This window comes from Aegilops tauschii, chromosome 1, assembly GCF_002575655.3.
Source record: "Aegilops tauschii subsp. strangulata cultivar AL8/78 chromosome 1, Aet v6.0, whole genome shotgun sequence".
Lineage (NCBI taxonomy): Eukaryota > Viridiplantae > Streptophyta > Magnoliopsida > Poales > Poaceae > Aegilops > Aegilops tauschii.
The window spans coordinates 264,901,682-264,912,732 of NC_053035.3; positions in this window are offsets into that span (position 1 = coordinate 264,901,682).

The window sequence follows — 11,051 nt, forward strand, 5'->3', positions numbered from 1 at the left end:
ATTATGGATTTCTGACTACATTCTCCATAGGTCCCTCTTAGATCTTCTTTCTCCAATCTTGGATTAGGGAAGAAGGAGATATTTGCGACTACTGGCGATTTCATTATGGGGCAGCTCATGATCTTCATATCGATCTATTATCCACCTCTGTATCTATTCTTTCTTAGCTAAACAGGAGGAAGATCTATCCAATTTGGTTATATTATATCATGGACTCGAAAAATGGATCTGAATTTGACTGAAATGCACGATCTTCACAGGTATCACTTTTCACGATACCTAAAAGGTGGAATAGCGATTTTCGAACCATTTCCAATAAGAGAATGGTTTCCATTACTTTGAGAAATGGATTCTTATATCAAACTATAGATATTGCATTAAAGAAGAAAAGAAACTAATAGAAGTCGAAGACGCGGAATGATAGTGAATAGAGAGAAAGATTCTTCTGATTTTCTTGTTTCTATCTACTAGACGCCGTAGAGAATTGAGAATTTTCATGTCTTTCAATTCTCGTACTCGTAATTGGAAAGTTATGGAAGGAGACCCATCATTTTGCAATGAAAACAACATATAAAACTCTAGACAATTTCGAAATCAGGCCAAGCGTCTTAATACATATGCAAAAAAATGCATTATTGGCCCACCATTGATTAGAAGATTTAGCTTGTATGAATCGCTATTGGTTTGATACGAATAATGACAATCGTTTCAGTATGTTAAGGATACAGATGTATCCACAATTCATTTAGAGTTACTTAATAGTCTATTTCTTATACCATATCTCTATCCCGTGAAATTCTCGAGCCAAAAGATGGATGCATATGCTGTGTTTCATTTTGCTAAATGATATCAATTAAATGGTGTATCAATTCCATAAATTGCATATAGCAATAAATAAATCAGCAAAATTCTTTCTAATATTTTAGATAGAAGAAACATTTCTTCTATCTAAAATATTAGAAAGAATGTACCCTTCTATCCAAATCCAATTTGCATCGATAAAATAAATCCAAATTCCAGTAGTAGATGAATAATTGCAAATTTGTGTGTGTATGAGATTAGAATAACTTCAAAATAACTGACATAATTTTGTATTTTTCCTGATCAGAAAAATACATGAAAAATAAAGGAGGTAGAATTTTTTTTGGATTTATGGTTAAAGAAGAAAAAGAAGAAAACAGGGGTTCTGTTGAATTTCAAGTATTCAGTTTCACCAATAAGATACGGAGACTTGCTTCACATTTGGAATTACACAAAAAAGTTTTTTCATCGGAAAGAGGTATACGAAGACTTTTGGGAAAACATCGACGTTTGCTGGCTTATTTGGCAAAGAAAAATAGAGTACGTTATAAGAAATTAATCGGTCAGTTGAATATTCGGGAGCAGTAATTTAATCGTTCAAATTTTTTTCTTGTTTTATTATTTTTTTAGTAGTCTTATAGTAGTCTTAGATTTTTCATTTTGATGAGCCTCGCTTTGACGAATTCATGGAATAATCCATTTTCATGGAATAATGAATTAAGGAAGAAAGGATATGAGTCTACCGCTTACAAGAAAAGATCTCATGATAGTCAATATGGGCCCTCAACACCCATCAATGCATGGTGTTCTTCGACTGATCGTTACTCTCGATGGTGAGGATGTTATTGATTGTGAACCCATATTAGGCTATTTACACACAGGAATGGAAAAAATCGCGGAAAACCGAACTATTATACAATACTTACCTTATGTAACAAGGTGGGATTATTTAGCTACTATGTTTACAGAAGCAATAACAGTAAATGCACCAGAATTCTTGGAGAATATTCAAATACCACAAAGAGCCAGCTATATTAGGGTAATTATGTTAGAATTAAGCCGGATAGCTTCTCACTTGCTATGGCTTGGACCTTTTATGGCGGATCTCGGCGCACAGACTCCTTTTTTCTATATTTTTAGAGAGAGAGAATTAATATATGATCTATTTGAAGCTGCTACAGGTATGCGAATGATGCACAATTACTTTTGCATCGGAGGAGTAGCTGCCGATCTACCTTATGGATGGATCAATAAATGTTTAGATTTCTGTGATTATTTTTTTACGCGGAGTTGTTGAATATCAACAACTTATTACACAGAATCCAATTTTTTTAGAGCGAGTTGAAGGAGTAGGTTTTATTAGCGGAGAAGAAGCAGTAAATTGGGGCTTATCAGGACCGATGTTACGAGCTTCTGGAATACAATGGGATCTTCGTAAAGTAGATCCTTATGAGTCTTACAACCAATTTGATTGGAAAGTCCAATGGCAAAAAGAAGGGGATTCGTTAGCTCGCTATTTAGTACGAATTGGTGAAATGAGGGAATCCATCAAAATAATTCAACAAGCTGTAGAAAAAATTCCTGGAGGACCTTATGAGAATTTAGAAGTCCGACGCTTTAAGAAAGAAAAGAATTCTGAATGGAATGATTTTGAGTATAAATTTCTTGGTAAAAAACCTTCGCCCAATTTTGAATTGTCAAGACAAGAGCTTTATGCAAGAGTAGAAGCCCCAAAAGGTGAATTAGGGATTTATCTAGTAGGAGATGATAGCCTTTTCCCCTGGAGATGGAAAATCCGTCCACCCGGGTTTATTAATTTGCAAATTCTTCCTCAGCTAGTTAAAAGAATGAAATTGGCTGATATCATGACGATATTAGGTACTATAGATATCATTATGGGGGAAGTTGATCGTTGAAATGATAATAGATAGGGTAGAGGTAGAAACTATCAATTCTTTTTCGAAATTGGAATTATTAAAAGAAGTCTATGGACTGATATCGATTCTACCCATTTTGACCCTCCTTTTGGGAATAACAATAGAGGTACTCGTAATTGTGTGGTTAGAAAGAGAAATATCTGCGTCGATACAACAACGTATTGGTCCTGAATATGCTGGCCCCCTGGGCCTGCTTCAAGCTATAGCAGATGGGACTAAGCTACTTTTTAAAGAAGATATTCTGCCATCCCGAGGAGACATTTCTTTATTTAGCATTGGACCCTCTATAGCAGTCATATCAGTTTTATTAAGTTTTTTAGTTATCCCTTTGGGATATCATTTTGTTTTAGCCGATCTTAGTATTGGTGTTTTTTTATGGATTTCCATTTCAAGTATAGCTCCTATTGGTCTTCTTATGGCAGGATATAGCAATTGGTGGTGTTTTTTTGTGATTGCCCTTTGGCTTTGCCTCGAAGCTAAGTCCGAGCGTGCCTTGGGCCCGAGGGCTACTATCGGTGTTCTGGGAACCAGGGTACCCAGACTTGCCTGCCTGCGGCCCATGGCGTGGCTCCATCGACGGCCTGGTACGGTCCATCTACGAAGACCAACAAGACAAGACCCTCGCGAGGCGGATGACACCAAGACCTCCTGTGGGAGCGGCCTCCCCTGGGCTACTCCTAAGAAGCGGAGATTCCTATGCAAGCGCCCAGCCTCACGAGGTTGCGGTGATGCAAGCCATGACGACCAAGGCCAGCGGGCATAGAGGAGACAGTTTCCTCTTTGGTGCTAAGGAGGCAAGCGCAGGCGCGGGGCCTCGAGGAATCAGACAAAGGTTTCCATTCTAGTGGAACAAGACCAAGACCACCAGGACGGCAGGAAGGATGTCATCGCCGAGCCCACCACGGTGTCACGACCAGAAGCTTTGTAGGGAAGACCACCTTTCTCCAAGATAAGATGTACTACTTGTCCCCTTTCAAATTGGCCACTGTGGGATCCCTTCCCGCCTACATTTTGGGGGAGGAGGACCGAGGCCACTATATATGTAGGTTAGCCACCACCATAGAGGGGGATCGCTCGCGAGGTTGTTCATCCCTTGTTCTTGTTCATCCTCAGCCCCTCGTGAGGCCAATCCACCAAAAAGCAGGAGTAGGGTCTTACACCGCAAGGTGGCCCGAACCTGGGTAAACTGCTGAGTCCATCCTCTTTTTGTTCATCGAGTTAGTTCGTGGGACGACGGAGTGTGGTTGGTTGGATAGGTTGAGTTCTTCGCACACGCCCCAGAGTCCGAACCTTCGTAGGGTCCGCAGAGCCCTGAATCCGACAATCCCCCTCTCTGAAGCCCCAAACGAACTCCTGATCTGGCCTCCCGATGAAGCACGGGAGGTGGCGGCAGCTCCATATCGTGAAACGCGATGAAACTTCCTCTCCCCTTTTTTCTCCAAAAATAGGATTTTATATAGTAAGAATTAGGGTCAGCGGAGTCTCATGGGGCGCACTACCCACCAGGGCCAGAGGGGGGGTGGCGCACCCTGGTGCTTAGTGGGCAGCTGGGCCCCCCCTCCAGTGGGTTTTGGTTCCAGTATTTTTTATTTATTGCAAAATAATTCTCCAAAAAAATTTGTCCAATTCCGAGAACTTTTATTTCTGCACAAAAACAACACCATGGTAGTTCTGCTGAAAACAACGTTAGTTCGTGTTAGTTTCATTCAGATCATGCAAATTAGAGTCCAAAACAAGAGCAAAAGCATTAGAAAAAGTAGATATGACGGAGACGTATCACTCTTCAGCTCCAGGATGGCGTCCTCGGTGACGCTGGAGGCCTCCCACTTGCCCTTCACTACAAAAAAATACACTTCCGTGATGATACGTGTTTGTCACAGTAGGTCACGTTTTCTGTCATACATGTACATCCATGACAAATTTATGACAGAATCAAGATAGTCATACCTGTGTTGTCGTAGAATTGTTCCATGACATTACCAAAATTATCATCATGGAAGTGTCCACTTCCATGACGATAAATCGCGCGTCACAGAAGTGCTTTCATCAAGGGTGACCGGCACGTGGCATCCACCGTAACGGAACACCGTTAAGCTATCAGGTCCGGTTTTGGATCTGATAACCCGTTAATAGCCCCGACCAATGGGGGTTTTCCACGTGTAAAATCATCATTGGCTGGAGGAAACACGTGTCGGCTCACCGTTGGGACAGATGTCATCCACTCATTGGACCAAAAGCGCCTATGATACGTCGACACGTGGCACGGCCCAACAGAGGCCCATTCCTGTGAAAAGGCCGGCCCGTTTGACTTGGTCAAAAGGTGGCGGCCCGGCCCACGGAAAGCCTGTTAACGGCCTGTTCGCATATAGCCCATTTACATCCCGCTAACCCAGGGCCCGCTTATGGCCTATCCAAATTAGGCCCAGTAGCGTCATCTGGGCCGTCCAATATAATTCCAGCCCGTTTTAAGTTCTGGCCCATGACGTCTTTCGGCCCATATGAGGCCCTTTGTAACTCTTGGCCCATTAACAGCCCGTGGTGAAACTGGCCCGTAATGAACAGTGTATCACTTTATACCCATTAACGGCCCATTATTCCATTGGGCTGTTTCCAGCCCATGTTATCTTTCGGCCTTCTCAGGGCCCATTTATTCTTGGGCTCATTTCCAGCATTCGGTTACTTACGGCCCGTTACTGCCATTTTCTGCTTGTGGGCCAAATTCAGCCCGTGGTTACACTCGGCCCGTTTGTGGCCCGTTAATACGTTGGGCCGTTTTCATAGCGTCATCAAATATGGCCTATTAACGACGGCCCGTTATGGTCGGCCCATGAACGGATGACTCCAACTCTAGCCCGTTTATGGCCATAATGCGGTCTATTTTTGGCCCATGTTTGGTCAATCGATCATACGGCCCGTCTAAGGCCCATTGATGATACGGCCTGTAGAAGGCCCATTGTTTCTATGGACCGTAGAAGGCCCATTGTTTCTACGGCCCGTAGGAAGCCGAGTGTCACCACAGTAAATATGTAGCCCATGGCCTGTTAAAGGCGGGAAACAACTATAGGTTTAGACCTGCTAATGGCCCAAGATGATTATAGGCCCACGTTTTGGGTCATATGAGTAATGGTCCGGCCTGAAGACCGACAACACTGAGATCCACTGAACATTCCGGCCTAAATTACAGCATACCGACCGAAGAATAAACCTAGACTATACAACAAAGAAATTATGGCATATTACATCCACTGGGAATTAAAGTTCGCTACCGGTGATAATAAAGCGCAACATGACCGCGGATTACATACACTGGGCATCAAAGGTCGCCACCAGTGCATATAAACGCGCCAACAAAAGAATATACAAAACTGAGAGCACTTCAGAAGGCACTAGACCTGGCAAGCTCGGGCCCGCAAGCAGCCGAACAAGCTGATGAGACCTCAGTTGTGTCAACGATAGATGCTTCATCCCTAGCTGTATGGCCCCATAGTGCGCAAGGCAGTCCCCTGACATCTTCATTACATCTTTGACTTCAAGTCGGAGCTGAGCTGAAGCAAGCCTTTCCGCTTTAAGTTGAGACTGAAGAAGTCGAACTGATTAAGGCAGCGACTGCACAGAGGTTGTCTCACACCTGCTGGTGAGTAGCTTCAACTCACTGTCTTCATCAAGACAGGACCTTGGGGTCATCTCACTATCCTCAAGATGGTTTGGCTCACTATCTTTCCTAAAGTTCTGCCTGGCATAAGAGATACGACTCTGAAAGAAAAACAAGGAGACACATAACAGGTTTCACAATTATATAAGCAAATAAATGGATCTGTTCTGCATAAGGAACATGTTTTTACAACTACAATTTAAAACTGGTAGTTGTTGCAAACATCCAATCAGATGTAAACAGCAGTGGAGGAAATGATGCCTATCCAAATCTATACTAGAAACAAGTTTGAAGGCTTGAGAAGGATGAACTTACATTACATGTTAACACGGGCTGGACAAAGCCCTTCTCCATGTTGATGGAAAGATAATTCAATAAATTCCCCAAAGAAAATTCTTTATAAGCGTTGCCATTATTCTACATTTTGCAAAGAGTAAATATAGATCAAATAATATTGGAAGAAATAAAGGATAATGAAGCTCAGGTGCAGACTAATGATACATAATCAAATGGCAATTAATTAAGTACATCATTACAAGGCAAAAGGTACTGACAAGAGGAATGCAGACATCAACGTGTGCAGTGGCATTGGCTTTATTCAACATTTTGGTAAGAGTAAATGTAGATATGATAATTTGGAGAAAGTGGAGGGCAGGGCAGATAAGATGCAGAGTAATGCTAGACAATCAACTATCTCGCGATGCATCTACAGTAACACCACCACCGTCCGTTATTAGTTGTCTCTCAAATTGATGTATCTAGCACTATTAAGTTCTAAATACATCCAATTGATCAACAATTAATTCGATACAGAGGGAGTACATGACAACAGGTACTTACATGAGCAATCCAAAACTTCATAACCATTGTGTTATTTCTACATTTATCTAAGAGTAAATATAGATCTTATAATTTCAAGCAAAGGGAGGATAAATAAGCGAACATTTACAGTGATGCTACATAATCAAACAGCAATGAGTGTAAGTATGCTGACAAAGGGCAACAGGTACTGACAAGAGCAATGTAGAGCCCAGTATTGTCGTGAGATCCTATGATCCTTTGAGCAAGGAGATTCATCTGAAATTTGTTTTCATACAAGAGAGAAGGTAAGGCACATGCAGAAATTTAGGAGTTCAAATTTTGAATTAATATCATAGACAGTACCTGACGCTGGGCTATCAGCAGTTCTAATAGGGGTTTGGCCACTGGAGTAGGGGTAAAGTCTGTTACAGTTGGGCCTGTGTTTTCTATGGCTGCTGATCTATCTGATTTAACAGGCATCACTACCTTCTCCAAATACCTAGTTTGTACTCCTTGAGGATCTGCAATCACCCTCTTCCTTTTGGGCATCTATTACGAAAGAACAACATTTGGCTGGAAAAACATAGTATGACGACACATGGAATAGGTACAGAAAATGGATACGTATGGCATATACTCATATATGATGCTTAAACTAAGCAGATGGTGTAACAAAGTAGAAGTAATGCAAGAGGTCAGATGCAAAATATGTGCGACCAATACAACCTTGCCAAGTTAGAGCATGCACCTTGATGGGTGAATAAGATAGACCATCCTCCACCATGCCAAGTTTGTTAACCAGTGGATTGTTCCGCAATATTCCTCTCGTGCGCCCATTCTCATATTCATTTTGATAATGTTCAATACCTGACATGCATGAAAACATAAAAACAAGTGAGATTATCTTTGTAATGCAGAAGTGATTCTAATCCAATACTTCCTCCCTGTAAACCCCTTTGTGCTATCTCTGCAATTCTTCTAAGAGGTGCCATGCATGCTGTAATTTGGTGTGTGCATTAATATAATGTGGCCTACTACTCAAAATATGAGAGCTCCAGAAGTGATGATACTTCGCAGATGACAGCTTCAACATATAGTAAAGAAGAGCAAGTCGACCTGACCTGACAGATTTAAAATATACTAAGGGAGAATAACTCGACCTGACCAGTCGACCGCAAAAGAAGAGGATCATCTTAAAGAAGAGCAGAAGAGCAAGCAGATTGAAGATATTACAAGTCTTTCTATACAATGTCGGTTGGCCACCCATGATGAACCAGAGCGCACAGAGAAATACTATTCCTTCTGGTCTCTCCATATGTGGCTCACATGCATTTCGAAACTAAAGTAGGAACATTTAGCTGACCAATTAAGCATCTCTCAGTTTTACTACTATCAGCATAATATCATATTTGAATTTGTACAACTAAGCTTGTTTAGCTCGATGGGTGGAGCAGTGCTATTACGACACGAACCACGTAGGCTGATCGTGGTCATCATAAAATGGGGAAACCGTAAGCATGATGAGTATAGTGTTGACCGTGGCAGTGGGATGGCAGATCTGAAGCTGCAAACCGCGCAAAGGGTAGTTAGCAACCGATATTTGCTTTGAAATAACAACTAAGATTTGGTATGGACAAGAAAGTACAGTCAACAAGTCACAAAGAAATGCAATTCTGCTGTCTCTCTATATGTCACGACATGCATTTGGAAACTCAAGTGGGACCTTTAGCTAACCAACTAAACGTGTCTGTTAACTAATATCAGTATCATATCACAATCATATTTGAACAACTAAGCTTTGGAATTTTGAGTGTTGTGTTGTTTAGCTTGAAGGGTGGAGTAATGCTAGTATGACAGAAAGCACCAACGCAGATCATAGTAGAGTAGATAAAAGGGGAAAACCCTAAGCATCAAGAGTAAAATCAGGAAAGTGGAACTAGCTGGACCAGTGGGTGGCGCACATGCTTTTCAAAATGAATATAGGAACATTAGGTGACCAATTAAACGTTCTCTGTTTTAGTAATATGAGCATCATACCAGATTCGTATTTCAACACGTAAGCTTTGGAATTATGAGTGGCATGTTGTTTCGCTTGATGGGTTGAGGTCTTGAGGAGCAGTGCTAGCACGACACGAAGCAGTGAAGCACCTACGATGATGGTAGTGAATATAAAGGGGGGAAACCATAAGCTTTACGAGTATAGTGACCGTGACATGGCGGATCTGAAGGTGCAAACCGGACAAAGCTACTTCGCAACCAATGTTTGCATTCAACTAGCCACTACGATTTGGTACGGACAAGAAAAGTACAGTGAACAATTTAAGATCTATTTTCCGGGTGAGATCAATAACTTAAGCACATATGGAAGAGTACCACCTCTCTTGCGACGCTATGTAGGCCCCTGCTGATACGTTGAGGGTGCTGCGGCTGCGATGGCTGTCGGCGGCGGAGAAGAAGACTTTAGATGGCAGACAGCCGGGTTGGGGGATAAATCCTGTTGCTGTGGACGAGGAGGTCGCAGGAGCGGCAACGGCAAAGTGGACGATGGAGCCGATGAAGCGAGACAACGCGATGAAAGGATCCTGGTCCGGCGCCGTGGATGAGAGACATCTGATAACCCACAAGTATAGGGGATCACAACAGTTTTCGTGGGTAGAGTATTCAACCCAAATTTATTGATTCGACACAAGGGGAGCCAAAGAATATTCTCAAGTATTAGCAGTTGAGTTGTCAATTCAACCACACCTGGATAACTTAATATCTGCAGCAAAGTATTTAGTAGCAAAGTAATATGATACTAGTGGTAACGGTAACAAAAGTAACGGTAGCAAAAGTAATATTTTTGGTGTTTTGTAGTGATTGTAACAGTAGCAACGGAAAAGTAAAGAAACGAAGAACAATATGTGAAAAGCTCGTAGGCATTGGATCGGTGATGGAGAATTATGCCGGATGCGGTTCATCATGTAACAATCATAACATAGGGTGACACAGAACTAGCTCCAATTAAATAATGTAATGTAGGCATGTATTCCGAATATAGTCATACGTGCTTATGGGAAAGAACTTGCATGACATCTTTTGTCCTACCCTCCCATGGCAGCGGGGTCCTAGCGGAAACTAAGGGATATTAAGGCCTCCTTTTAATAGAGTACCGGAACAAAGCATTAGCACATAGTGAATACATGAACTCCTCAAACTATGGTCATCACCGGGAGTGGTCCCGATTATTGTCATTTCGGGGTTGCCGGATCATAACACATAGTAGGTGACTATAGACTTGCAAGATAGGATCAAGAACTCACATATATTCATGAAAACATAATAGGTTCAGATCTGAAATCATGGCACTCGGGCCCTAGTGACAAGCATTAAGCATAGCAAAGTCATAGCAACATCAATCTCAGAACATAGTGGATACTAGGGATCAAACCCTAACAAAACTAACTCGATTACATGATAGATCTCATCCAACCCATCACCGTCCAGCAAGCCTACGATGGAATTACTCACGCACGGCGGTGAGCATCATGAAATTGGTGATGCAGGATGGTTGATGATGACGACGGCGACGAATCCCCCTCTCCGGAGCCCCGAACGGACTCCAGATCAGCCCTCCCGAGAGGTTTTAGGGCTTGGCGGCGGCTCCGTATCGTAAAACGCGATGATTTCTTCTCTCTGATTTTTTTCTCCCCGAAAGCAAATATATAGAGTTGGAGTTGAGGTCGGAGGAGCTCCAGGGGGCCCACAAGGTAGGGGGGGCGCCCCCACCCTCGTGGCTAGGGTGTGGCCCCCCTGGTCTTCATCTTTTGCAAGGATTTTTTATTATTTCCAAATAGACATTCCGTGGAGTTTCAGGTCAT